General features: G+C 51.9%; 1 protein-coding gene across 1 annotated transcript in view; it reads right to left on the bottom strand.

Annotated features, from left to right (window-relative positions):
- Positions 1 to 26,664, bottom strand: part of ahnak (AHNAK nucleoprotein) — a 75,759-nt gene that overhangs the window by 28,693 nt on the left and 20,402 nt on the right. Inside the window, exon 2 of the mRNA XM_073031267.1 lies at positions 6,124 to 6,232. The gene's annotated coding sequence lies outside the window, so the exon portion shown is untranslated. The remainder of the gene's footprint in view (positions 1 to 6,123; positions 6,233 to 26,664) is intronic.

The following is a 26,664-nucleotide window of genomic DNA, read 5'->3' on the forward strand; positions in this document are numbered from 1 at the left end:
TATTATTATGTATTGCATTGTACAGCTACCGCAAAGTTAAATTTCATCACATACACTGATGATATTAAACCTGATGCTGACAATTAGGGTGTATTGTTACACGGAGATAACTTGGACGCACTGGCTCGTTTGATGGATACCTTCCCATTAAAAATGTGTCATCTATAACTTGTTCTGAAGATACCCAGTGGCTGTGGACAAGAATAAGCCCATGGAGTGACCGAAGGACAAGCTTGTGGTATACAAGCTGTGATGATCGGTGATCACCTCCTCTGGCAGGGTGTTCTAAGCAAACAACTGTGTAAGAAACCACGCCATACCTTTCTCCAATGGCATTGAAATTATGCCTCTGATAGTAGCCATTTTCCTTCCAGTCTCTAACCTATGCCTCTTATCACCTTGTACACCTCTAACACGTCGTATGAGGAGCGTCTGATGGCTCTGGGCCTTTACTCACTGGGAGTGAGGGGTGACCCTCATTGAGGCCTATCAAATGTTGAAAGGCCTCGATAGAGTGGGTGTGGAGAGGATGTTTCCTACGTTGGGGGAAGTCCAAATCCAGAGGACACAGCCTCAAAACGGAGATGAGGAGGGAATTCTTTAGCCAGGGAGTCGTGAATCTGTGGAATTTGTTGCCACAGGTGGCTGTGGAGGCCAAGTTATTGCGTATATTTAAGGCAGAGGCTGGTGGATCCTTGACTGAAGGGGTACGGGGAGAAGGCAGGAGATTAGGGCTGAGAGGGAAAATGGACCAGCCATGATGAGAGGCGACCCCGTTGAAACCGGCCGGACTCCCAACCTGGGATGAAAGGGCGGAGCAGACTCGATGGGCCAAATGGCCTAATTCTGCTCCTCTATCTGACGGTCTCTCATCCTTCTTCACTCCAAAGGGGGAGAAAAGACTCTAGTTCGCTCAACCCATCCTCAAGACACGCTTTCTTGTCATAAACACGAACTCCTAAGCAGAGCGAAAACGGTTGCACAAAAGTTAGCAAAAAATGCGCACGATTATCAAGCATAGTGATTAAGTAAAGCAACCCTGAAAAGCTAAGGCCTAATTCCACCTTTGTAATTTAAATTACCCTTTGTAATTTTCCTCACATTTTAAACGGAAGCTTTTCTCAAGGGCCAGCCTTCTTCGTCAGATTCATTTATTGTTCTCCCTCCCTGGTGGGCGGTAACTTGGTTAGCATCTGTTTTTGACAAGGCTGAGGCGCTGGCTGGACGCTCAGCCCAGCACAGAGGTTCCCGTCCTGGGACCGCTCGCCTCGAAGTCCGCTGGCTGACGGTACATTCATACGCATTAGGGATTGTCTACGGTGTGGTGTGTTGAGCTCGGAGGATAGGGAAGGGGAGGAGGACTAGGGGGAGGTAATGGGCAGATGAGAGAGAGAAACGGGTATAGGGAATGGTGAAGGGGGGAAATTATCAGAAGCTTGAGAAATCGATGTTTATGCCATAAGAACGTAAGAAATAGTAGGCCATCTGGCCCGTCGAGCCTGCTCCGACAGCTGATCTGGCCCATGGACTCATCTCCACCCACCTGCCTTTTCCCCACAAACCTTAATTCCCTGACCATGCTAAAATCTATCCAACCTTGTCTTAAATATATTTACTGAGGTAGCCTCCACTGCTTCATTGGGCAGAGAATTCCACAGATTCACTACTCTCTGGGAAAAGCAGTCCCTTCTCATCTCCGTCTCGAATCTACTCCCCGAATCTTGAGGCTCCGTCCCCTAGTTCTAGTCTCACCTACCAGTGGAAACAACTTTCCTGCCTCTGTCTTATTTATCCCTTTCATAATGTTTTGTGTTTCTGTAAGATCTCCTCTCATCCTGCTGAGTTCCAGCGAGTACAGCCATTGTGTAGCCCCCTCAAGTCTAACCTCCACCGGGTTGGGGGGGGGGGGCTACCCCAGGCGGAATACAAGGTGTTGCACCTCCAACCTGTTCATGGCCTCGTAGCGGCGGTAGAGGAGACCGTGGACCGACCCGTCGGAACGGGAACGGGAAGTAGAACTGAAATGGGTGGCCATTGGGGGGTGGGGGGGGGTTGTCCTGCTTTTAATGGCTGATGTGCAGATGCTCTCTATGATGGCACCAGGACTCTCTGGGGAAGATGGGATTTTACCGACTGCTGCAAGAAAGTACCACCGCCTCCCGAGCCCTTGTGTTGATGAAGGAGATATGGCCCTTCCAGGTGAGGTCCTGAAAAATAATGGTTCCTAGGAACCTGAATGTTGAAACGTTGCCACTGGTGGAGTCAATGACGAGTATGTGCAGAGTCACTTCATTTGGGAGGATTTTACCTTACTACATGTGCTAGAATCGATTTTTAAATATGCTTTTAATAAAGCATTAGTTCAATTAACACCAGACTACAATGGTAGCTCTTACCAACACGCAATTTTCTAACTCGTGGTTTTCATGACATGCGATGTCTGCCTCCACCTACTGGCAGAAACGCAGTATAGCAGTTACATAACAGCCATTTCCTTTCTCATTGGCTAAGCATCAGCACATGACGCACATGGCTGTGACTGTGCATCTTTTAATTGGTCCTTTGCTTATCTCAGGAATTGGCCTTTTATCTTAACCCTTCTAAAGGACCCTTTCTCAGCCCTGAAGAAGGGTCTCAGCCGGAAATGTCGACTCCTTTCCCTTCCTTCTCTTTCACGGCCTTCTGTCCTCTCCTATCAGCCCTTTATTGCTGTCACCAACCAACTTCCCAGCTCTTTAATAAGAACATAAGAAATAGGAGCAGGAGTCGGCCATCGGCCCATCGAGCCTGCCCCACCATTCAATAAGATCATGGCTGATCTGTCCGTAAACTCAGCTCCATCTCCCTGCCTTTCCCCCATGACCCTTAATTCCACTACTATGTAAAAACCTATCTCACTGTTTCTTAAATATATTTAGTGAGGAAACCTCAGCTGCTTCCCCGGGCAGAGAACTCCACAGATTCACCACTCTCTGGGAAAAACAGTTTCTCCTCATCTCCATCCTAAATCTTCTCCCCTGAATCTTGAGGCAATGTCCCCTAGTTCTAGTCTCACCTACCAATGGAAACAACAACTTTCCTACTTCTATCTTATCTATCCCTTTCAAAATTTTGTATGTTTCTATAAGAAACCCCTCTCATTCTTCTGAACTCCAGCGAGTACAGTCCCAGGCGACTCAATCTCTCCTCATAGGTTAACCCCTTCATCTCTGGAATCAACCTGGTGAACCTCCTCTGCACCGCCTCCAAAGCCAGTCTATCCTTCCTCAAGTAAGGAGACCAGAACTGCACACAGTACTCCAGGTGCGGCCTCACCAGTCCCCTGTACAGTTGCAGCATAACCTCCCTGCTCTTCAATTCAATCCCTCTAGCAATGAAGACCAAAATTCTGTTTGCCTTCTTAATAACCTGTTGTACCTGCAAGCCAACTTTTTGCGGTTCATGAACAAGCACTCCCAAGTCCCTTTGCACAGCAGCATGCTGCAATCTTTACCATTTAAATAATAATCTGCTCTTCTATCATTCCTTCCCAAGTGGATGATCTCACATTTACCAACATTGTATTCCATCTGCCAGACCTCGGCCCACTCACTTAACCTATATCTTTGCTTCAGCCCTCCCTTTCTCCTGCCAAGTTCCTCCAGCATTTTGTGGTGTGTTGCTCTGGATTTCCAGCATCGGCAGATCTTCTCGTGATTGAGACTATGCAAAGATCGCCATCTTGTCTTTGTCTTTCCCTGAGGCTCTGCCCTTAGTTTTGTACGTTCTGCATCCGTCCCCCTTGTCTAAACTACAAGCTAAACGACTGTGAGGTAAACAAGTTTCCAATTATTCACGGGCTCCTAAAAGAACCTGGTTGGGCCCGGCAGAATTTCGGGAGAATTGCTGAAACTCTCCAGGCAGCGAGGGCAGAGAGGTCAAAAGGCACAAAACTGGGAACCGTTCCGGTAAAGCTGTGCAATTAAATCATGACAGCACTGGGGGCGGTTCTACCACAACAGCACATGGGGCTGTCCCCCAAGAGGCATTTAGACCATAAGGCATAGGAGCAGAATTAGGCCATTCAGCCCATCAAGTCTGCCTGACCCCAGATTCCACTCAACCCCGTACACCTGTCTCCTTTGTCCTATCCTTTGATGCCCCGACCGATCAGGAAACATTCAACTCCCACTTTAAATACACCCACGGACTTGGCCTCCACCGCAGTCTGTGGCAGAGCGTCCCGCAGATTCACCACTCTCTGGCTGAAGAAATTCCTCCTTACCTCTGCTCTAAATGGTCGCCCCTCAATTTTGAGGCTGGGCCCTCTAGTTCCGGATACCCCCACCCTCTCCACATCCACCCTACCTAGTCCTTTCAACATTTGGTAGGTTTCAATGAGATCCAGGAGCCAGGTGGGTTTTAAATCACGGTTTGGTCGTAATTATGGAGAAGACCCTTTCTGTTAAATTTCTGGTTATTTATTTAAATAACTGGATTTAAATTCCCTACCTCCATAACTGAACTTGACCATGTCTCAAGATCAGTCTTCTGTCGAAGGCTTGGGTCTCACTTTGAGGTATAGATAGATAGATAGATACTCTACTGATCCCAGAGGAGATTATTGTAATGTCACACTAGCATTACAAGTGCACAGATATGCAAATAATAGAAGAGAAGTTACCTCAAACAGTCTAACGGGGGGGGAGAGGGGTCATCACTTTCCCGGCTGTAGGTTGACTCATTATCAAGCCTAATGGCCGAGGGTAAGAATGACCTCGTATATCGCTCTTTGGAGCAGCACAGTTGTCTCAGTCTGTTACTGAAAGTGCTCCTCTGTTTAGCCAAGGTGGCGTGCAGAGGGTGAGAAACATTGTCCAGAATCGCCAGGATTTTCCGTTGGGTCCTTTGTTCTATCACAGCCCCCAGTGTGTCCAGTTTGACTCCTATAACAGAGCCAGGCTTTCTAATTAGTTTATTGAGCCTGTTGGTATCACCCGTGTCGATGCCATTGTCCCAGCTCACCACCGCATAGGAGATTGTACTGGTGACAACAGACTGGTAGAACATGTGAAGGAGAGGCCTGCACACTCCAAAGGGCCTCAGTCTCCTCAGGTTTAGAGAAAGATCTCATTAACACAGCCTGGCAGCCTGGTGGTGAGCACGATGGTCTACAGTCCAGTAGACCCGGGTTCAATTCTTGCCACTGCCTGTGAGGAATTTGCACGCTGGGTTTCCTCCGGGTGCTCCAGTTTCCTCCCACAGCCCAAAAATGTACCGGTTGGTAGGTTAATGGGTCATTGTAAGTTGTCCTGTGATTAGGCAAGGGTTAAATCGGGGGTCACCGGGCGCTGTGGCTGGCAGGGCCTAATCTACGCAGTTTCTCAATAAATAAATAAACAGGGCACAGTCTGTCAAATAGGCACTGAAAAACGTAATGAGGGAGGATATGGCAGAATGAGAGAGGACGATGGCGTTAGATTTGGAGGATTTTGTGAAGATCATATCCATAGCCTTTATATTCCTGCTACAGGCAGACCAGGGTTCAGAAGGTCAGAGGTCACCACTGCCCAGTAGAGCGTAACTACTGAATACCCAAAGTCCTAGATAGAGCGGACAGAGAGAGGATGTTTCCAATAACGGGGAGAGTCTAGGATCAGCAGGCACAGCCTCAGAACAAAAATACCTCCCTAATGCGAGGTATTAGAAACAGCCAGGGGGCGGGGAATCCTCAGAACTCGTTGCCACAGGCCGATGTAGAGGCCAGGACATAATAGAGGCTGATAGCCAGGGCGGCGAAGATTATGGGGAGAAGGCAGGGGGATTAAGAGGGAAAGTAGATTGAATGGTGGAGCAGACTCGATGGGCTGAATGGCCTAATTCTGCTCCTCTGTCTTATGGCGAAGTGGTTTTTGGACAACTCGCCCAATACGATTGGCCTCTAACTGTCCTTAAGTATTTTAAACCATATAGGTTTTAGTTCAAAATCATACTGACACGAGCACATTGCACGAGATTGTTGCTTTTGTAGTCGTGCAAAACCGTTCAAGGCACATCGGTGTTAATGAAATATGCAATGATTTCAGAGCGACTTGTTCACAAATCCACTTCTGCGCCATACGACCAAAAGGAGAGAGCACGTACCTTTGTGTGATTTCTTCGTCTCTTAAAGAAGGAAACAAAATGGCTGCCTCTCCTTCGGCTGGGAATTCAGATCTCTTACTTCACTTGTGCTCGCTGCAGGCTCACGGTGCTGGAACAGAAACAGCAAATGGTTAAACTCAGCAAAGTTCCAAAGCTGGAGAGCTTCGCAGATGCTGGAAATCCCAGCAACGCGCGTAGAGCGCTGGAGGAGCTCAGCGGGCCAGGAGGCCTCTAGTACACAGTCGACGTTTCGGGCCGAGGCCCTTCGGCAGGACTGGAGAGAAAAGCTTCTTGATTAGTCAGGGCAGCGAAGATTATGGGGAGAAGGTTGTTGGGGGGGGGGGGGGGGGGGAACGCTCGTTCTCCAGTTCTGCTAAAGGGTTTCCGGATGAAATGTCGACTGTACTTTTTTCCACAGATGCTGCCTGGCCTACTGAGTTCTTCCAGCACTTTCAGTTCAAAAGCTCTGTGTCTGTACTTGCTGGAGTTTAGAGGAAGGGGAGGAGGGGTGTCTCATTGAAGCCTATCAAATATTGACAGGTCTAGATAAAGTGAATGAGGAGAGGATGTCTCCTATGGGGTTTGGGGGGGAGGAGTCTAGAACAGAGGGCACAGCCTCAGAACGGAAGGACGTCACTTTAGAACGGAGACGAGGAGGAATTTCTTCAGCCAGAGGATGGTGAATCTGTGGAATTCATTGTCACAGGCGGCTACGCAGGCCAAGTCGTTGGGTACATTTAAAGCGGTTCTTGATCAGTGACGGGGAGGAGGCAGGAGAATGGGGTTGAGAGGGATAATAAATCAGCCTTGATGGAATGGCAGAGCAGACTCGATGGGCCGAATGGCCTAATCTGCCCCTGTGTCTTATGGTCTTCTAGTCATAAAGCTTAATCTCCACTTCAGCTATTAAGTTAGTTGCTGAGTGAGCACTAGGCCCAGGCAGAAACTCCGATGGCTACAACGACCTCAGCAGTAAGCCTTTCAACGTGAGGGCCAAATCATCTCTAAAATAATGTTAGGGTTAGTTTTACTTATCATAACATACAGTGAAATATGTTACTTGCACCAATGATCAACACAGTCCGAGAACGTGGTGGGTGGGGCGTCGTCACATATTCTGGCTCACAGGACAGGACTGTGTAAAAGCCTTGGGGGTGGGGGGGAGAGAGCTGAGGCTTTTGAACAGGACTGCACTCGTCAATGTGGAGGGGAGAGTGGGGGGGGGAGCTGAGGCTTTTGAACAGGACTGCACTCGTCAATGTGGAGGGGAGAGTGGGGGGGAGCTGAGGTTTTTGAACAGGACTGCACTCGTCAATGTGGAGGGGAGAGTGGGGGGGGGAGCTGAGGCTTTTGAACAGGACTGCACTCGTCAATGTGGAGGGGAGAGTGGGGGGGAGAGAGCTGAGGTTTTTACACAGGACTGCACTCGTGTGAGTGTGCGTGTGTGTGTGTGTGTGAGTGTGTGTGTGAGTGTGTGTGTGAGTGTGTGTGTGTGTGTGTGTGAGTGTGTGTGTGAGTGTGCGAGTGTGCGTGTGAGTGTGCGTGTGTGTGTGAGTGTGCGTGTGAGTGTGCGAGTGTGCGTGTGAGTGTGCGTGTGTGAGTGTGCGTGTGCGCGTGTGAGTGTGTGTGTGTGTGCGTGTGAGTGTGTGTGTGTGTGTGAGAGAGTGTGCGTGTGCGTGTGTGTGTGAGTGTGCGAGTGTGAGTGTGTGTGTGAGTGTGCGAGTGTGTGTGTGAGTGTGTGTGTGTGTGCGAGTGTGCGTGTGAGTGTGCGTGTGTGTGAGTGTGCGTGTGCGCGTGTGAGTGTGTGTGTGTGTGCGTGTGAGTGTGTGTGTGTGTGAGAGTGTGCGTGTGCGTGTGTGTGTGAGTGTGTGTGTGTGTGCGAGTGTGCGTGTGAGTGTGCGTGTGTGTGAGTGTGCGTGTGCGCGTGTGAGTGTGTGTGTGTGTGCGTGTGTGTGAGAGTGTGCGTGTGCGTGTGAGTGTGTGTGTGTGCGAGTGTGCGTGTGAGTGTGCGTGTGTGTGAGTGTGCGTGTGCGCGTGTGAGTGTGAGTGTGTGTGTGTGAGAGTGTGCGTGTGCGTGTGTGTGTGAGTGTGTGAGTGTGTGTGTGAGTGTGTGTGTGAGTGTGCGAGTGTGCGTGTGAGTGTGCGTGTGTGTGTGAGTGTGCGTGTGCGCGTGTGAGTGTGTGTGTGTGTGTGCGTGTGAGTGTGTGTGTGTGTGTGAGAGTGTGCGTGTGCGTGTGTGTGTATGTGTGGAAGACTTTTGGCACAGGACTGTACGTTTTCAGGGCCTACTCCCCGCTGAACCTCTTTCTGACAGATGTCCCTGTCGGAAAGGAGAGAATTCGGGGGGCAGAATTCCAAGCGAGGCTCTCCGAGCGGCAGGGTGCCCAAAATCCTTGCCAGCTGAACCAAACTCCCCCCCCCACACGGCTGGAAGGCGTCCAGCGCGCCCCCAGCAATCCCACTTTGAAGGGGAAAGAATTCCTTGTTGGTTTGAGACATAAAAGGCTGTGTTTTGACAGCTGCGGAGGAAGTATGGCTTTCAGAGAGCTGAACCGCTGATCATCCAGTGACTCTTTCATAAATCACAGCAGGTCCGGGCCAGTCTCATTGATGAAACAGCTTTAATCTGATGAAAACATCCACCAAGAGATAAGGCAATCTTTAAACAACTTGTTGGGAGTTTACAATCTCCCACCCTGATATATATAAAACAATCCCTGTGTTTATTTATTGAGACAGAGGCTCTCGATTTAACCCTAGCTTAATCACGGGACACTGACCAATTGGCAGCTCTTGTCTGCAGGAGGAACCCCTCGCAGTCACAGGAGAGAACATGCAAACTCCTCACGGGCAGCAACGGGAATTGAACCCCGGTCGCCGGCACTCTAAACCGGCGTGCTAACCACTACCCCACCGTGCCACGCCCAGGGCGAGCGGCTAAGGCCAGGGAGCGCAACTTTAAAGTATGGGGGGGGGGGGAGGATGTCAGAGGCAGTTTTGTTTTCAATCGCAGAGAGAGTGTGGAACGTCCTGCCAAGGGTGGGGATAGAGGCAGATACATTGGGGACGCTTAAGGCTTAGGAAGGTGGGGTGCTACGTCGGAGGGAAGGGTGGGATCGATCCGAGCGCAGGTTAAAAAAGAAATTGGCACAAAATCAAGAGCTGTAGCCTCACTCGGCCCTGTTCAAGTGACTCTTCGCACCCCCCCCCCCCGTCCAGACCGGTGAGGAGGGATCCTGGCGTCCAGTGGTAAAACTGCCCATTCGTTATCGGGGCGAGAAGCAGGAATCTCTTCTGTCAGAGGGTTGAGAATCTGTGGAACTCATTGCCAACTCGTCGGGTAGATTTAAAACGGAGGTTGATAGGTTCTTGATTAGTCAGGGTGTCAAAGGTTACGGGGAGAAGGCAGGAGAATGGGTTTGAGAGGGATAATAAATTAGCCATGGCGGGATGGCAGAGCAGACTCGATGGGCTGAATGGCCTAAATCTGCTCCTGCGTCTTATGGCCTTATCCACAAGGAGGCTTGCGTACATCCCTTGTCACGTTTTGCTTGTGAGCTCGCTGGGAGAAGTGACGGGAACAAAACGAGAATTCACCAGCAAAAGCTTCTCTCCTGCGCTCAAGCCAGCCCTGCAACTGGCTCACGCGTGGCCCCCGGGAATTATTCGCCATTCCCACTCTTGCTCGCTAAGCAGAAACGCGAACAGGACGTGTAACGCGCCCGGGGCGGAGAGGGAAAGCTCACTGCGGACGCTACCCCGGCCAGCAAGCTGGCTTTTTCCGAAAGCGCCTAAGGGCTATCGGATACGAGAACCTGGCGCCACCTTAAAAGTTTCTTCCCCTGAGGAAGTTCACCTGATCGACCATTTTAGTTGGTCCTCCCCCACCCCCTCCATCTCTTACCCCCATCGTTGTAAACACTTTAAACCACTTTCTGTAATGCTGTTTACATTGTAAATTCGTGCTGAGATTTATGTATTTATACGCATTTTATTCCATACCTGGTCTCTTTAACTTCTAATTTTACTTTTCATATAATTCTTTACAGTTGTGGAATGTTGTTTTTCGACGCCCTGACCAACACACCGCAGCAAATTCCTAATACATACAGAAGGTACAGTGTAGCAGGAAGGAAGCTGAATAAATCATGGTGGAGTTCTCAGTCAGTCAGGCCTTCCCCGGAGGGAAAAGCACAGTCGATGTTACCCCTCGTCTAGAGATTTCGACTCGGTCACCACCCCGCTCCTGCACGTTACCGGCAGTCAGCGTCTGAGGCTGTCTGTGAGGGCTGAGGTTTGAAAGAGGACTTCCCGTGGACCAAGCAGTGAATGGGAATCCTTCAAATCTCCGAAGAGAGAGTCGGCAAGCTCCAAAGTAAACACGTACAGGTGGTTTTGTAGGTGGGATGGCCCCACTGACTTCAGGAATGAGGCGAGGGTATTTATTTTTGTTTTGAAAGCTTGCAGCAGGTAGGAGCGGTCGCCTGATCCACCTAGTTACCTCTGTTTGTTTCATTGGTGAGTCAGGAGAGAAGGGTTCGTCGCCTAAACCACAGACTGAAACACCCAGGCAGTGGTAGGCAACAGCGCCGCCCGTCAAATCCCAACCCCCCAGCCATGGGACAATTTCCCCAACAACCGGGACGTCTTCAGACTGTGGGAGGAAACCAGAGCACCCGGAAGAAAACTTCGCGGTCACGGGGAGAGCGTGCAAACTCCTCACGGGCAGCGGCACCTGGGTCGCCGGCGCTGTAGAGCGTCGCGCTCGCCGCTCGGCCCCCGTGACGCTTTCGGATACCGGGCCTAAGGCAGAGGAACCTCCCGGCTCGCACAACCTTTCTAATCCCTCAGCCGTTAGAGACTTGGAAAAGCCCCAGAAGGGTGTGATAAGAGGCTAACATCAAATAAACGCCATTTATTAAACAGCGGTCGCTTGCTCGGTCTTGTCCGATTCCCCGACTGCCTTTGTTTGTGAAACCCACTACAAAGCGCATTCCAACAGCGTGACTGAAGCATTGAAGAGCTTTAGCTTATCTGAGCGGATCATTAAAACTGCAGCAGCTGTAAAGGGCTGTTCCCCTCTGTAATCTTGCGATGCCTCTCAGTACAACATGGGCTGGAACCGTGAGGTAATATAACACCTTATATACGATTATACAAGACCTTAGTCAGGCCCCACTTGGAGTACTGTGCTCAGTTCTGGTCACCTCACTGCAGGAAGGACGTGGAAACCATAGAAAGGGTGCAGAGGAGATTTACAAGGATGTTGCCTGGATTGGGGAGCATGCCTTATGAGAATAGGTTGAGTGAACTTGGCCTTTTCTCCTTGGAGTGACGGAGGATGAGAGGTGACCTGATAGAGGTGTACAAGATGATGAGAGGCATTGATCGTGTGGATAGTCAGAGGCTTTTTCCCAGGGTTGAAATGACTGACATGAGGGGGCACAGGTTTAAGGTGCTTGGGGTAAGTTTTTTACTCAGAGAGTGGTGAGTGCGTGGAATGGGCTGCCGGCAACAGTGGTGGAGGCGGATACGATAGAGTCTTTTAAGAGACTTTTAGGTACATGGAGCCTAGAAAAATAAAGGGTTATGCAGTAGGGAAATCCTAGACAGTTTTGAGAGTAGGTTACATGGTCAGCATAACATTGTGGGCCAAAGGGCCTGTAGTGTGCTGGAGATTTCTATATTCTATGTTAATATACAAAAGATTCAGCAAAGTGTTGTGCCAGCAGAAAAGTCACTGGCTGCAGTCCACCATCGCAGCGGGAGCTGCACGCGTCCCGCCGGACTGTTTCGGGCACGGACAAGAAGAAATCACAGCGGATACTCCCCACCCCGAGTCGTGCACAGAATGTCGGAGGAGCTCGGCGGGCCGGGCAGCAGCTATGGAGAAGAGTCAACAGTCGGCGTTTCAGGACTCGGCCTGAAGCGTCGGCGGTTTCCCCTTATCCGTAGACCCTGCCCGGCCCGCCGAGCTCCTCCGGCGTTTTGTGTGTGTGTTGCTTTGGATTTGCTGTGTCCACAGAACCACTTCTGTCTGTGGCGCCATCTTTGAAGTTTCTTCTGCCAGAGGGTTCATCTGATCAACCGTTCCAGTTAGACCCCCCACCCTCCTCTATTACCCCTCAATTACCCCCAATTACTGCACTGGGCTGCAAACACTCCCAACCATTTAAAAATGTTGTTTACATTGCAAGTTCATGCTTACGGACTTCTGCGTATTGTATCCAATATCTGTACTTCAACCTCAGACTTATTTTCAGACGATTCTTGGTCCGATGTAGCTGTTGGAGGTTTCTGCATTGCGTTTCGAGTCCGACGCACCACAGCTAATTTGTGTAAACGTGCACAGCGAGTAATCCTTCTGCAGGAAGACCGTGGCAGGTACCCCGCTCACTTTCACACGCTCCAATGCCAGAAGGCGTCCTGAGAAGCACGCAGCATTTCCCGCCGGCCAGCCATCTTAACTCCACTCCCCAGGCCCGTCCCAACGTGACAGGAGGTCCGTCGCCTCCTCTGATGGAACTGAAGGAGCAGCGTTTCGAGAGCCTCCAACCATGAACGTCGGTTTCTCAAACCTCTGGTAACTTCTCACCCCTTCCTTTTATTCCCCACCCCCCACTCTGGCTCCCCTCTTACCTCTCCTCCTCAGCTGCCCATCACCTCCCTCCCCCTTCTCCCAGATCCTCCCTCCAATCAGATTCCTTCTTCTTCAGCCCATTTACCTTTTCCACCAATCACCTCCCAGCTTCCCCACCAACCCACCTTTCCTCTTGCCCGGTCTCACTCCTCGCCTTCTAGTTTGTACTTCTTCCCCCCCACACCCCCTCCTTCTTATTCTGGCCTCTCCCCCCCCCCCTTCCTTCTCAGTCCTGGTGAAGGGTCTCGGCATGAAACGTCGACAGTTTATTCATTTCCACGGATGCTGCCCGACCTGCCGAGTTCCTCCGGCGTTTTGTGTCTGGATTCGCGGCAGGGCGCGGCCTGGTAGCGTCGGAGTTAGCACGACACCTCACGGTGCCCCTAGTGACCCGGGTTCAATTCCCGCCGCTGCCCATAGGGAGTCTGTACGCTCCCCACCCACCCCCATGTCCTCAGGGGTTTCGTCCGGGCTCTCTAGTTCTCTCCCACAGTCCAAAGACCAAACCGGTCGGTGGGTGAATCGGTCATCGCAAATTGTTCAGTGATTTTTTAAAATTCATTTGTGAGTGTCGCCAGCATTTATTGCCCATCCCTAGTTGCCCTTGAGGTGGCGATGAGCTGCCTTCTTGAACCGCTGCAGCCCCTGAGGTGTAGGGACACCCCCAGTGCTGTTAGGGAGGCAATTCCATGATTCTGACCCAGCGACAATGAAGGAACGGCGATATGTTTCCGAGTCAGGATGGGGAGTGACTCGGAGGGGGATTTCCCAGTGGGGGTGTTCCCAGGTATCTGCTGTTCTCGTGGGTCTGGGAGGGGCTGCCTGAGGAACGTTGGTGTGTTGTTACAGTGCATCTTGTAGATAGTACACACTGCGGCAACTGTCCGTCGATGGGTTAGGCTAGGGTTAAATTGGGGGATTGCTGGGCTAGGGTTAGGAAGGGCCAGGAGGGCCTGTATGCCGATAGATTCATAGAGAAGTACAGCACAGAAACCAGCCCTTCGGCCCATCTAGTCCGTGCTGAACCACTGAGCCTAACCACCCACATACCTATCCAAATATTAGTTAAGTAAATAGCCACACTCTGTATGTGCACAGCTGTTTTAATAAACAGCTTATCGGATGAATCATTTTTCCACACCCTTTCAAGGCATTTCCAAGTCTTAACAATGGATGTGAAATCTGAACTGGGGTGAAGAGAGAGACGAATAACTTTCTCTCTCTCTCTCTCTCTCTCTCTCCTCGAGGGACTTATCGTGAGTTTGCGATCGCCGGGCGAGATAAACCCGCGCTATTGTGTAAAGTGGGCGTAGGCCCGAAGGCACTGTACACACGGGGAATGGCCACCGCCCGCAAGGAAAACACGGGTTGCTCAGTGTCAGGAGCTCAGCTAGGTGGAGGAACAACACCTCTCGCTAGCCGAAGCCAAGCAGAACAGAAATGTGAAGATAGGCCAGTGCCAACACGAAGCGTAAAGACGAGGCGGCAGGTGATTGGCACCTCCCCGTGACTAACCAGCCTTTCCGACACCAATACGGAGACAAAAAAAGCTCCCCTCGATCAAATTCCGTGTACCACAGAGAGCCTTCTGGCTGGCTGCACCACCGTCTGGTATGGGGGCCGGGGGTAGGGGCTACTGCAAACTCAGTCAGCTCCATCACGGGCACCGGCCTCCGTCGTATCCAGGACATCTCACAGAGCGACGCCTCAGAAAGGCCATGCCATCATTAAGGACCCCCATCACCCAGGACTTCTCATTGTCACCATCAGGGAGGAGGTACAGGAGCCTGAAGACACACACTCAGCGATTCAGGAACAGCTTCTTCCCCTCTGCCATCAGGGAGGAGGTACAGGAGCCTGAAGACACACACTCAGCGATTCAGGAACAGCTTCTTCCCCTCTGCCATCAGGGAGGAGGTACAGGAGCCTGAAGGCACACACTCAGTGATTCAGGAACAGCTTCTTCCCCTCCGCCATCAGGGAGGAGGTACAGGAGTCTGAAGGCACACACTCAACGATTCAGGAACAGCTTCTTCCCCTCTGCCATCAGGGAGGGGGTACTGGAGCCTGAAGGCACACACTCAGTGATTCAGGAACAGATTCTTCCCCTCTGCCATCAGGGAGGAGGTACAGGAGCCTGAAGACACACACTCAACGATTCAGGAACAGCTTCTTCCCCTCTGCCATCCGATTCCTGAATGGACGTTGAACCCATGGACACTACCTCAGTCAAATTCAGAAGAATGAGAGGGGATCTTACAGAAACATACAAAATTTTGAAAGGGATAGATAAGATGGAAGTAGGAAAGTTGTTTCTACTGGTAGGTGAGACTAGAACCAGGGGACACAGCCTCAAGATTCGGGGGAGTAGATTTAGGACGGAGATGAGGAGGAACTGCTTTTCCCAGAGAGTGGGGAATCTGTGGAATTCTCTGCCCAGTGAAGCAGTGGAGGCTGCCTCAGTAAATATATTTCAGATACAGTTAGGTAGGTTTTTACATAGAAGGGGAATTAAGGGTTCTGGGGAAAAGACAGGTCAATGGAGCTGAGTTTACGGACAGATCAGCCACGATCTTATTGAATGACGGGGCAGGCAGATGGGCCGAATGGCCGACTCCTGCTCCTATTTCTTGTGTTCTTATATTCTCATTACTTTTAAAATTTCAGTTCTTGTACTCCTTATTTAACTATTTAATGTAAATATACCTCATATAACCCACAGATTTCCCCCACTCTCACTATGAGTTGCGTCGTGCTGCAGCGGCTCGGTTGGCAAGTCTCGTGACACTTGCCGGGGACGTTAAACCCGACTCTGACCATTAGGGAGTACCAGGTGAGCACTGTTACAGGCGGGTAACTTGAATTACTGGCCTGCTTGCTGCCGATGGAGCGGTGTTTCAGCCAGACGCTCGTAAAAGCAAAGAGCAGTGGGGCTAAGCACACAGCCGTGCGGGGCTCCGGAGGTCGCCGGCAAGTGAGGGGAGTGGAGGGCAGGGCCTCGAAGCTTTCTGATCAGTCTCGAGGCGATGATGCGCTGAATGCCGCACGAGCACCCCGATGTCGGCCTCTTCCCCGTCCGGACGTTCCTGGGCCGAGCCAAGGGCCGGGTCCGAGTCGCTCCGCGGGCAGGTTTCACCGGCGACCTCTCAAAGCGCTCCATCACAGCGGACGCGAGCGTTGCCGGGCGACGGTCAGCGAGGCAGGTCACTGCGTTCCCCTCCTCAGGAACCGGCACGAGCAAGGCCTGGCCTCGCACTCCTGTGGCGAGAGGTTAAAGAACACTCCGGCCAGTTGGTCGGCACGGGGGAAACGGGCGATTTCGGTTTCCCGTACCCTAACCCACGGGGGCAAACTACAGCGGCCCCTGACTAGCTTGCAGGGCAGGGGTCAGAACAACCGCCTTATTGTCTCGGAAGGAGGGAGGCCAAATCCTCACGCCTCTGTGGAAGATCAGCCGAGGCAGGTCCACACATTCAACGCCGTCCAGATCTTCTAATTATTTGGCATGGTCACAAAAAACACTCAAAAGATGTATCATTCCGACTGGCTGCATCACCATCTGGAACGGGAGGGGTGGGACTACTGCACAGGATCAAAGTTGTAAACTCAGTCAGCTCCATCACGGGCACCGGCCTCCGTCATATCCAGGACATCTTCAAGGAGCGATGCCTCAGAAAGGCAGCGTCCATCATTAAGGACCCCCATCACCCAGGACATGCCCTCTTCTCATTGCTACCATCAGGGAGGAGGTACAGAAGCCTGAAGACACACACTCAGCGATTCAGGAACAGCTTCTTCCCCTCTGCCATCAGGGAGGAGGTACAGGAGCCTGAAGACACACTCAACGATTCAAGAACAGATTCTTCCCCTCTACCATCAGATTTCTGAACGGACATTGAACCCACGAACACTACCCCACTACGTTTATTAAAAATATATGCTTTGCTCGATATATACTTGCTGTAATTCATTTTTTTTTCTACATTTATCACGGATTGCACTGCTCAGCTGCCGCAAAGCTGACGAACTTCACGACGAGATATTACACCTGATTCTCATGCCGACGAGACACTTGAATTACTCGTAAACACCAAGAGACTCTGCAGACGCTGGAAACGCACACAAAATGCCGGAGGAGCTCAGCAGGTCGGGCAGCGTCTGTGGAGATTCCTGCCTCTTCAGCCCTTTACCTTTTCCACCTATCACATCGCAGCTTCTCACTCTCTCTCTCTCGTCACCCCTCACCTATCACCTCCCAGCTTGTACTCCTCCCTCTACCCCTTTAATTCTGTCTTCTGGCCCCTTCCTCTCCAGTCCTGATGAAGGGCCCCGGCCCGAAATGTTCCCCTCCATAGATGCTGCCCGACCTGCTGAGTACCTCCAGCATTTTGTGTGCTTTGCTCGATAATTACTTACAGAACTTCTGACCAGCAACCGAGCCAACACTTTTTAAATGCAAGAGGTTTAATTTGCCGGGGTTTGATCCAAAATCAAAGTAAATGCACTTTCAAAGAACGCGACCGTTCCAGATACGTGTAAAATCTTCTCATCTAGCAACTGGGAGCCGGCAATCAGGATCGAGGCTCTCTGACCTGCCTCCTTTCCTAGAACCCGTGACTCCTCCACCTTAGGCCAGAGATCAGAGATTAGTTACTAGCAAAGTATGGTAGATCGAGCCTGGAAAAGTACAGCACAGAAACAGGCCCTTCGGCCCATCTAGTCCATGCTAACACTGCCCACTCCTGTCGGACCACAGCCCTCCCGTCCACCTACCTACCCAAACCTCTCTTAAAGGTTGAAATCCACCCCACGTGCTGTATCTCTAAATTTTAAAAAATGCGTTTTGTTTTATATTACTTTAAACTCGTTTCCATGATCAGAAGCTGGATGCACCGCCACATGGAAGTGTCACACTCGTTGGAGAATCAGTAATCACGCGCTTGAAACACCAAGGGTTTAAAGGTAGGAATTGTGAATAAAACTCTCCAATTAGAGAAGGAGAGGACAAGCAGATTTATTTCTGTACTTACTGAAGACTGGGCCACGCAGCAATCCCCCGATTTAACCCCTGGCCCAATCGCGTGACAGTTTACAGTGACCAACTACCCTACCGACCGATCGGTCTGCGGACTGTGGGAGGAGATCTGCGCGGCCACGGGGGACAAGGTACCGCCTCCCTCCCAGGCAGGGGCGGGTATTGAACCCGGGCCTCCTGCACTGTAAACCGCCGTGCTAACCGCTACGCTACCGGGCCAGGACCGGCCTTGGCGGACAGCAAAGCGCGAGCGCACACACAGTGAGATTAAAATTGCACCAGGATCCCGGGAAATCAGATCCTGCGATACACGGGAGACAGGGAAAACCGGGAACACGGGGCGTTACAGCACAGTACAGGCCCTTCGGCCCACAATGTTCTGCTAGCCTTCCCTCCTACGTAGCTCACCCTTTTCCCTATTATCCATGTGCCTATCAAAGAGTTTCTTAAATGCCCCTGATATTTGCCTCTACCACTACCCCGGTAGGGTGTTCCACACACTCACCACTCTCTGTGTAGAGAACTGACCCCCCCCCCCCCACACACACCTTAAAATGACACTACTTCCATCCTTGTTTAAACACTAAGGCTGTCCACGAGACTCAGGCCTCCATCTTGTACACTTCCACCAGGTCACCTCTCCAGAAGATACAGGAGCAAAATCAGGCCATTCGGCCCATCAGGTACACACCTTTTGCTCCGAAGACGAAAGTCCGAGCTCGCTCAGCCTATCCAGAGGGCCAAGACACACCCTCCAGTCCGGACAGTCTCCTCTCTAAAGCCACCACGTTCCTCCTACGCTGAGACGGACAGAACTGAAACAAAAGATTTTCCCTCTCTCGCTTCAGATCTTTGACCTGGAGGTAGAGCACCCTAGACCTTGTGAAAATGTGGTTTCAGAGGGAACGGCCCTGCTCTCGACATCCTCCAGGCTGTCTGGAGATGCAGAAGGCAAGCAAGGCAGCCAGAGTCTGCGGAGGATCTGTGGCAAGATCTCCAAGGTGCTTGGAACAAGCTTTTATAAAACTGCACGGCCGTGTAAAGTTTGAGGTAAAATTTATCATTCACGTCACCACGTTCCACCCTGAGATTTATTTTCCTCAGCAAAGCTATCCAACACCAACAGGACCAATGAACAACGAATTGTGCAAAAGCAGAGATAGATAAATCGCAATAAATGCTCTTCATAGTCAATTCTTCGATGTTTAGAAACCTTTCATTTTATTATTTTTGAATGCTTCATGGAGCAAGACGCACAGAATGCCAGAGGAACTCAGCAGGCCAGGCAGCATCCCTGGAGATGAATAAACAGTCGACATTTCGGGCCGAGATCCTCCTGACGACGGAAGGGGGGAAAGGTGGGGGAGAGGGGACGGGGATGGGTGAGGCCAGAAGGGTGGGAAAGGTCGAGGGTTGGAGAGGAAGGAGCCTGACAGGAGAGGAGAGTGGATCAGGGGAGAAAAAGAAGGAGGAGGGACACCGGGGGGAAGCCATAAGCGGGTGAGAAGAGGTAAAAGGTCAGAGTGGGGAATGGGGGGGGGGGGGGGGGGGTGGGATTTGATTACCGGAAGGAGAAATCGACATTCATGCCATTAGGTTGGAGGCTACCCAAATTCAGATATAAGGTGTCACACGACAGTAAACTTTTTTACACGAGCGTAAGATTTTTGCACAGTACTGTTAACTCTGCCTCTCTCCCCACAGGCGTTTCAAGCACTCTGTTTTTATCTCAGATTTCTAGCATCTGCAGGGGGTTTTTCCAACCCCCCCCCCCACCCCCACAATAAAACATTCAACAGCCCTTTTCAGTCAGAGAATAAAGCACAATGGGGGAATAGATGGGGCAAGAGAGAAGAAGATCGACACCAGTGGGGGGTGTGGGGAAGAGATAGACAACTTTGTTTTTCCCACTTGGACATCCAAGCATACAGTGATATGCATCATCTGCGTCAAAGACAAACAGTCCGAGGGCAGCCCGCAAGTGTTGCCGAGTTTCTGACGCTCACCGGCCCCAACCCGCGTGCCTTTGGACCGTGGGAGGAAACCGGAGCACCCGGAGGAGGGAGAGCGTACAAACTCGTTACAGGCAGAGGCAGGAACTGGACCCCAGTCCAAAGCCTTACACTAACACCCTAGCCACCGCGCTAAGGAGAAACGCCGGCACGGAGGAAGATTCCACACTCGAAGAGCGACAACGAGAGAGACGATGAGTTTCGAAAGCCGGAAGAGAGGTGGAAGAGCAGATACGGTCTTATCACCAGAAAGTACAAGTTAACAAAAAAATCTAGCTTTGTTACAGACTCCCGCAGATTTCTACAGAGGTACCGTGGACAGCGTTCTGACCGGCTGCGTCACCGTCTGGCGCCCAGGCTCCAGCGGGAACAAAAGCCGCAGACTTAGCCAGCTCCGTCATAGGCCCTGGCCTCCTCAGCATCGAGGACCCCTCCACAAGCTGCTGACTCGAGAGGGTGCGGTGTAACGTAAACAAAGTCACCGGAAAGCAGCAGCTGGGAGATGCAGGAGCGAAACGCTCTCTGGGGGAAGAGAGCTGCTCGACCCAGTATTACGCGGCATCTTAGGCGCTAGAGGTCAAAGGGCAATTCTACAGTTACAGTGCTTCCTGCGAATTACATACAATCTTCACATCTCCCCCTTCGCGCCCACGCCCCAGACACCCAATCCGCGTTCCGATTACCCGCCGGCCACAGCTCTTAACAGCCTACTGACCGGCACTGCACCTTAAATTTAACCTACAGTCCACCTTCAGGTGGCTGAAGTTACCATCTGTTACTACGCTTAATCCCAGAATATGCCCTGACAGGTGGTGTCCATCATTAAGGACCCCCGTCACCCAGGACGTGCCCTCTTCTCATTGCTACCATCAGGGAGGAGGTACAGTAGCCTGAAGGCACACACTCAACGATTCAGGAACAGCTTCTTCCCCTCTGCCATCAGGGAGGAGGTACAGGAGCCTGAAGGCACACACTCAACGATTCAGGAACAGCTTCTTCCCCTCTGCCATCCGATTTCTGAACGGTCAACCCAACTATTTGTTTTGCTGTATTTTTTTGAACATTTCCTGTTATAATTTATAGTAACATTTACCCCTTGCGCTGTCCTGCTGCCACACAGCGACGCATTTCACGGCCCACAGTACATCAGTGACAAAGTCCAAGCAAGCTCTTGTTTACAAAGCATCCGGCAGTTCATCAGAGAAGCGCATGGGATCTATCGTAATTGGTTTTAGGAACTCATTATTTTGATTAAGCTCGTGTGCCCTAGAAAATTGCCCACATTAGCTTCTCTTCGGGGTAACACAGAGGCCAGCTGTCAAAACAGTGATCGTAATTCTATTCTGCAACGGTCACAAGGACAACAGCAGGCTCAGTCGGATAATATCATCTTTGTTCGCTCTGAATGCTCTGGGATTAATTGGTTTCTTTCCCCCTCTCGAAACAGGAAACGAACTGCCCAAAAACGAGAGTTCGACACTTGGCACCCAGTACTCTGTCACATTTCTCAGGTTTCCTCCTACGAAAGTCACGGGTCACTGCCCAGCCTCCTGTGCCTCGTGGCGCCGTAGGAGAGTATGGCGCAGAGATAAGGCCCTTTGGCCCATCCAGTCCAGACTGCCTCCTCCCATCCACGGACCCCAGCTCTCCACGCACCTCTGCTAAACGTTGAAATCGAGCTCGCCTGCGCTGGCAGCTCGTTCCGCACCCTCACCACCCTCTGAGTGAAGGTTTCCCCTCGTGTCCCCTTTAGCCTCTCACCTTTCACCTTTAACCCATGACCTCTCGTTGTCGTCCCACCCAACCTCAGTGGAAAAAGCCTGCTTGCATTTACCCTATCTATACCCCCCGTAATTTTGTACACCTCTATCAAATCTTCTACACGTTCAATCTCCCCTTATAACTCAGGTCCCCCAGACCCGGCGACATCCCAGTACATTTTCTCTGTGCTCTTTCAACCTTGTTTACATCTTTCCTGTAGGTAGGTGACCAAAACTGCACACAATACTCCAAATTAGGTCTCACCAACGTCTTGTACAACTTCCACATAACATCCCATCCCCTGTGCTCAATACTTCGATTTAACATCCCATCCCCTGTGCTCAATACTTCGATTTATGAAGGCCAGAAGTTTTCTTAACGACCCTATCCAACTGTGACAGCACTTTCAATGAATTATGGACCTGTATTCCCCGATCCCTCTGTCCTACCTCACTCCTCAGTGCCCGACTGTTCACCCTGTAAGGCCTGTTTCTCTAGGAATGGCCGGGGTTTTTTACCCCAGTGCAGCCCAGGCTCAGGAAGTGACATTCCCGTTCTACAGCGTGTCCGTGTGCGGACAGAAGAGGCCGTTCTGACTGCGAAGGAAATCGATCGGCAGGTCCGAACCCTACAGTCAGAACATTCCTCAGTGCATTCCATGCATTCTTGGGTCTGTCTGAAGCAGGCCGCAGGCAGATGTGGGTCCGGTGGGGGGGTCTCTCCCTTCTACACTTCCCAGCTGCTCGGAAGCACAAAACCCTTCTCGACTTTCCAGTCTCCAGACTGCTGGTCGTCCACAAGACAACGGGGGCATCCAGTCTGCCCCCCCCCCCATTTAATCCCAGCCTAATCACCGGACAATTTACAATGACCACATTAGCCTGCCGGCTGGTAGGTCTTTGGACCGTGGGGGAAAACCGGAGTGGGCGGAGGGAACCCCCTCGGGTTACGGGGGGGGGGGCGGGCGTGCAAACTCCTGACGGGCAGTGGCGGGAATTGAACCTGGGTCGCCGGCACCTTGGGGGTGTGCCGACCCCATCCTGTTCGGAATGCAGACAAGCGTGAGGGGTTGCCCCTTGGCGGGGCGCACCAGGGTAGGACTCTGTGAGTGAATGGTAGGGGCATTGAGGCTCAAGAATCAGACCCATAATTCCTTGAAAGTGACATCACAGGTACAGAAAGCTTTTGGCCCATTGGCCTTCATAAATCGAAGCATTGAGTACAGGGGATGGGATGTTATGTTGAAGTTGTACAAGACGTCGGTGAGGCCTGATTTGGAGTATCGTGTGCAGTTTTGGTCACCGACCTACAGGGAACAAGGTTGAAAGAGTAGTGACCAAATTTAGAAGAATGTCCCCAGGACTTTGTCTCCTCGATACACGAACTTTCGAGGTTCGAGTTCACATCGAAACATACGTCATTTGCGTTCACAACCAACACAGCCAAGGACGTGCTTGTGGGGGGCGGGGGGGTGGCAGCGCGTACGTTCCCCCAACGTGGCAAGGCCCCCGCAGAGCTCCGCCTCGTGAAAAAACTTTGAGCTCCTGGGTGGCACTATCTCTGATCAGACCTGGTCCCCACGTATCGATGCAGCTCCGAAGAAGGCTGTGCTTCATTCCGAGTTTGAGGCGAGTTGGTTTGTCACCAAAGACACTCCACAATTTCTACAGATGTACCTTACCTCACTACTTTCTAATTTCTGTTTCCTCGCAGTACTTATTTAACTATTTAATACACAGATGTATATACACCTACTGCCATTCAGTTGTCTCTATATTATCGAGCGTCGCGTCGTACCGCTGCCACAAAGTTAACGAATTACACGACACTGAGATTAAACCCAATTCTGAATGTTCTTTAATTCCCGCAGGTTAACGAGATCTGCTGCTCTGCCTTGGCAGTGAGTTGGGAGGGGCACGCCGTTTGTGTTGATGGTTGTGTTGTTTTAAATGCACACACAATCTGATTATGGTTCGCGTTATCTGAGTTGTCAGGGGGTGCACGCATATAGTCAGGGCGAGATGAACACCGAGGATAACGAGCGCCCGGCTGGGTGAAATCTACCGATGTACGGCTTTTTGGAGCACGTGACCTGATTTTAGAGGGAGATTTAGCAGTGGATGAGGCTCACAGCCTCCTCTACTGCCGCAGCGTCCAGAGGAGCAACGGACCAGATTTCCTGCGACCGTAAGCCTCTAAACATTGGTTTCTCCAGCTTTCCGGTAATCTCCTCGCCCCCCTCATCTCCGTTTCCAATCCCCATTCTGGCCCTCTTCTCCTCCCCTGCCCATCACCTCTCTCTGGTGCCCCTCCTCTTACCCGTTCTCCTCTCCTATCAGAATCCTTCTTCTTCGGCCCTTGACCTTTTCCACCTATCACCTCCCAGCTTCTTGCTTCATCCCCCCCCCCCCCACCCACACAATGACTTTCACCTATCACCAGCCAGCTTGGCTTCCATCCCCTCACCCCCCCCCGCTTCCAGTCCGCGAGGCCCTCAGCACGAAACATCGGCTGTTTACTCTTCTCCGTGGACGCTGGCCGACCCGCCGAGTCCCTCCAGCGCCGGGCGCGGCTCAAGATTTCCAACATCCGCGCAGACTCGTGTGTTTACGATTTAACTGCAGCTGCCAACCAGCTGGTTTAAACCTCACAACTGTCGAGGCCGCTCAAAACGATGAAACGTTTCTGTCAGAGGAAGGAAGGTGCCCCAACGCTGATGTGCAAACTGGATAGGGTGTCTGGGGAGGGGCAGCTGGTGGGCCTCGCACCCCGGTGGGGTTAAGGACAGGCCCGCCCTAGCGGGCAAGGCCAGCTCCGGTGGACCGGGCAGATGGAGCCACGTTGAGATCCAACGGCCACCGGAGGGGGCTCCGCATCACCTCGCAGCGAGTGAAGGGCGCGAGACGGCACTTGGAAGACGTGGCTGTCCACCGCAAATCCAAGGGAGGCCCGAGGTGCGAAGACAACTGACCCCACTGGGCCCGACCTCCTGAGGTTGAGGGGGTGGACCCAGCTTTCCAACTCCACCGCACAGGCTCCCCTTTCTGTGGTTCACGCTGCGAATTGAACCGTTACCGTCGGACGCGACCGAATCAGGGGGATTCATCCTGGAGGCGTCACTCCACATCTAAAATGGTGGCTGATACAATTCCCAATTAGTCAGGGCGTCAAAGATGGAAGCAGGCAGGAGAATGGGGTCAAGGGGGGGTAATAAATCAGTCGTGATGGATTGGCGGAACAGACTCGATGGGCCGAATGGCCTAAAATCTAATCCTGTGTCTCGTGCAGAAAGCTTAACGCCGGGCCTAGAGCAACGAAAGGGTTTAACCGTTCAGACTTCCAGGAACTGATCTCCCGCAGGCCTCATACCTCAGGCGTGTCCTTTACCCTTCTGATTACCTCAGGCACCTTAAAAGAATTACTTCTCAGGCACGCATCGAGGCGTTCCGAGGGAAAGGCAGCTTCACGTTGCCATCATTCTCTTTGAGGCGATTGAGTTCACTGAAAACCTAGAGTCAGGCTGGATGACGGACTTACAGCCCGAGTCCCACCTTTACGGAAGTCAAAACTGGAGAGAAATTTATTCTCCGTTTCCAATCAGTGGCCACTTTATTAAGTACTGGAGCGGAGCCCAGCGTGCGTTCAGAGACGCTCTTCCGCACACCGCTGTAGTGACGGGTGGTTATTCGAGTTACTGTCGCCTTCCCGTCAGCTCGAACCAGTCTATCCGTTCTCCTCCGACCTCTCTCGTTAACGAGGCGATTTCGCCCTCAGACCTGCCGCTCGCTGGATGCTTCCGTTCTCGCTTTTCCCAAGAGATCGCCACGCCGGAAAATCCCAGGAGTTCCGCCCGGCACCAACGAGCGTTCCACGGCCGAAGTAGCGTTCAGATCGCATTTCTTCCCCATTCTGACGTCCGGTCTGAGCAACGACTGAATCTCTTGACCACGTCTGTGTGCTTCCAGACCGGCGGATGCTTTCTTGACGAACACACGCCTTCGCAAGGCAGATTCCATTTTCTCGATGAAATTTAGCTGAACTGTTTAACACATCTTGGACGAGGTCGGAAACACAGGGAACAGGTAGCTCGGCCGCGCGCCTGGTGCCATTTTGGGGGGGGGGGAGTCTGTGGCTCAGCCGAACGAAAGGGGCTGCGTTATTCCTCTCTCCTTCGCCTCGCTAAGTTCCGCTGAAAATAGCTCCGGAGGAGTGCAGTCTGCAAGTGCCCATTTTTTTTTGGGTTCATTAATACAAACACCTAATCCCTCCCTCCTTTCTCATTCCAGCATCTTCCTCCCTTTCCTTCTCGCTCCTGAAGAAGTATCTCGGCCCGAAACGTCGGCTGTAATTTTTCCACGGGTGCGGCCCGGCCTGCTGAGTTCCTCCAGCATTTTGTGTGTGTGTGTCGCCCTAGATTCCCAGCGTCTGCAGACTTGCTTGTGCTTATCATCTTGTCAACGGATAAAAAAGAAAGTTAGCTGTCGACTGCCTGTCAGTGGCAGTGGTGTGTCCAGAAACGGCATAGCAGATAACGCTCTTCATGGAAATATCTGGAAGCAGATTACACCTCAGCACGTCTCCTCTTACTGTGCCTCAGCACTAAAACCCGGGGGCCTCTGCCAGGCACTCTGAGCGGCAACTGCCAACCTGCCGATCAGTTCTCCCACGAACCCGTCCGAGGCTCTTAATTACCCCAAAGAAAGGTCACGAGCTCTAAGAGGGGGAAGCGGGCGGGTGGCGTTCCTTTAGGGCCCCCGCTCCTAAAGAGCCCCCGCTCCTAACGAGCCCCCGTTCCTAACGAGCCCCCGTTCCTAACGAGCCCCCGCTCCTAATGAGCCCCCGTTCCTAATGAGCCCCCGTTCCTAACGAGCCCCCGTTCCTAATGAGCCCCTGTTCCTAATGAGCCCCCGTTCCTAACGAGCCCCCGTTCCTAACGAGCCCCCGCTCCTAACGAGCCCCCGCTCCTAACGAGCCCCTGACTGGAATTCTGGCCAGGACGCTGACAGGAGCTGCCGAACGGGAACCGAAGGCCGTGGACAGTAAAAGGCCCAGTCCGTCGCAGGGAAAGACCTCCCCACCTCTCAGCACGTCTG

The sequence above is a fragment of the Hemitrygon akajei genome, chromosome 28 (genome assembly GCF_048418815.1).
Source record: "Hemitrygon akajei chromosome 28, sHemAka1.3, whole genome shotgun sequence".
NCBI classification, from domain to species: Eukaryota; Metazoa; Chordata; class Chondrichthyes; order Myliobatiformes; family Dasyatidae; genus Hemitrygon; species Hemitrygon akajei.